The sequence below is a fragment of the Eurosta solidaginis genome, chromosome 1 (assembly GCF_040869045.1).
Source record: "Eurosta solidaginis isolate ZX-2024a chromosome 1, ASM4086904v1, whole genome shotgun sequence".
Classification (NCBI taxonomy): domain Eukaryota; kingdom Metazoa; phylum Arthropoda; class Insecta; order Diptera; family Tephritidae; genus Eurosta; species Eurosta solidaginis.
Window position 1 is genome coordinate 76,414,608 of NC_090319.1, and position 2,775 is coordinate 76,417,382.

The following is a 2,775-nucleotide window of genomic DNA, read 5'->3' on the forward strand; positions in this document are numbered from 1 at the left end:
TTAAAGTCACCTAAAACAATCATTGAGTCCGTGGACTTTATCATCGAATTGACTGTTTGTAACAGTGAAATATGGTGCATATACACTGATAGATGAGAAGACGGTGGAATATAGTAAACGGCTAAATAAATATGACCCCGGCCTAGTAAGATTCGGATGCATTTAAACTCGATGGAATGAACTTCGGGTAAATTAACATCTTCAGATGGAATTGAAGAATGTACAGCTAGCAAGACACCACCTCCGGTCCTATTTAAGAGGTCATTTCTATAGGTCTGGTACTCACAGCAAAAAAATTCGGAATTTAAAACATTGGGTTTCAGCCATATTTCGGTAAAAGCAATAATATTATAGTTACAGTGAATGGTTTTCAAATATAAGTCAGTTAATTTAGTATTTAAACCCTTAACGTTGTGATAGTAAATGCTTAAGCAAGATGTTAAATTAAGTTTTTTGGATCGGAACTTTGAGGAGGAATTTTTGCTACATTTTGAGTAATCTCAATAGTCTTATGCACAAATTCGCGAACAAAAGCCCCTGGCGGCCAAAATGCGCTGTTTATCAAAATCTTTTGAGTGGACATCAATTCTAAAAGAAGAAATGTTTCTTTCGTAATTAAATTTAAATTTTCTGAAAGTCATGCCGTCAGCCTTAATTTTCGAAGTGACATAAGACTTGATATCCTCAACGGAAGTGTCTTTGTGAAGCGAGATACAAAAATCGATTTTTTGAGCGGGACTACAACCAGCTTCTTAGCCGGTGCTTCGAAATAAGAAGGCACAGATTGAGAAGTTACAGTTTCAGAAGTTACAGTTTGAGACTCTAAGGTTTTTTCCGCGACCTTAGAAGTGGATGGAACCACAGCTTGCGGATTAGGGGAAGCCAAGTCTATGAGCTCCACTTGCGGAAGATTAATGTTCTAAGCAGGATTAAGATTCAAAGCGTTAGGTGAATCTTCAGAGCGTTTTTGTTTATTATCGCGGTTGTCTTTATTTCTATTTAAACAATGCGGTAACTCGTCGAAACACTTGAAACACTTGAACAAGATATCGTATTGATTGAACTTTTCTGTGATTATAGAAAACTCTTTAGCAATTTCAGAAAACGCATTTCGAGTTCGTCTAAACAGTTTAAATAGGTCAATTTCAGTTGATCTGCATTTAATGCATGACCAACGTACTCCCTTCTCCCCATCATTGACAGTGTCAACAACTCTAGCCGTCAGTCCCGCGCACTTTCCATGGGCGAGCCCATCGCAAAGCCAGCAAGAGACAAAACGTTCGGATTCGCTTTTTACCTGACAGTTTTTGAAAATGCAAGTCATTTTTTATAGAAAGATAATGAAAATATACTAGTATAAGAATATAGAAATGGTAAAGATATGTTTGTAAATTACAAAGAAAAAATAGTTGAAATAGCACTGAGAATGAGAAAGGTTATATATAAAAAGTAACTCTGAAAGTTTGGGAGCTTAGCGGTAGCTAGCAGTTTTAGAGTCACTGTCACTTGACACTTAAAAAGCGACGCAAACAGCTACGAAGACAGTAAATGGTAAATAGCGAGAAACAGAGTGCGCACAAAAATAATTGCAAGATGAAAAGATGCCAATCAAAATTGCAACAAAAACACAAATGCACAATAACTCGGCAAACACAAAATGAATAAAAAATTGATTAAAAACTTTAAAATTCAAAAAATCAGAACTTTTCAAAGCAAACCAATTGTATAAAAATTAATTCTAGGTTTTCGCATTTATTTTTGTCCCAAACTAGTATTACAATTTAGGTATTATAATTTAAAACTCGTAAAATAAACACAGCAAAATAAAATGCAACTTCACAGCTATAATGACGTTTGCGTTATCAAGGTTATGCTACGCCTCTCTCTTTTAGTAATTGCACATGCCCAACGCTTTTATTTAATTGTCTGATCAACGCCCTATATTGATGAGGAGTGTGATGACTAGTACCTAGACCTACCTAATTATTTTCTAACTTTTAGTATTATTATTACTTCATGTAAATATTGTTTTCAATAAAACCGTTTAACTTAAAACATTTTTTTTTTATTATTTTATTTAAATATAAAAATCAAGCTGTTTATAGTAAGAACACCGGCGTACGCCGGCGCGCCGCCCACGCCGCCGCATCCGGTATATAATAGAGCCGACGCCGATAAAGTGATCGGCGTAAACTTCTAATCTGCATAACTTTTAAGATGTTTTTATCTCTTACTCTCCCTCCCCCTCTCTTCCCCTTTTCTTTATTACTTTTATTCACTCCTCCCTCTGCCTTTCTCTTTCTCTCTCTCTGTCTTTTCGATGGTTTCTTTTCCGCTCCATCTATCCTTATCTCTCTATCTTCGTCTAACACGATCTCTTTCTCAGTCCCTTTCTCATTCCCTCTTTTCTCTCCTCTATTGTTCTTCTTATTATTCTCCATCCCTTATTTCCAGTCCCAGTCCAATTCCCATCACAGTCCCGCTCTTAGTCCCAGTCCTAGTCGGTCCCTGGTCCACTTCCTAGAAAAGAGTATCGTAAATACTTATCTACGCAAAGGGCTACCTACATATATACCAAATTTCAGGAAAATCCAGCCGTGAATAGAATTTGTTCGAATAAATCGGTCCCTGGTCCACTTTCCGGAAAGAAACTTCACAGGAACACTCTCTGGGCTGGTAAGAGGCTATCCTGCAAATTTGAATAACATCCACGGAGTGGTTTCGGAGTCCATAAGCTGCATACAAACACACATCCTTCTTTACATATTGTGACGA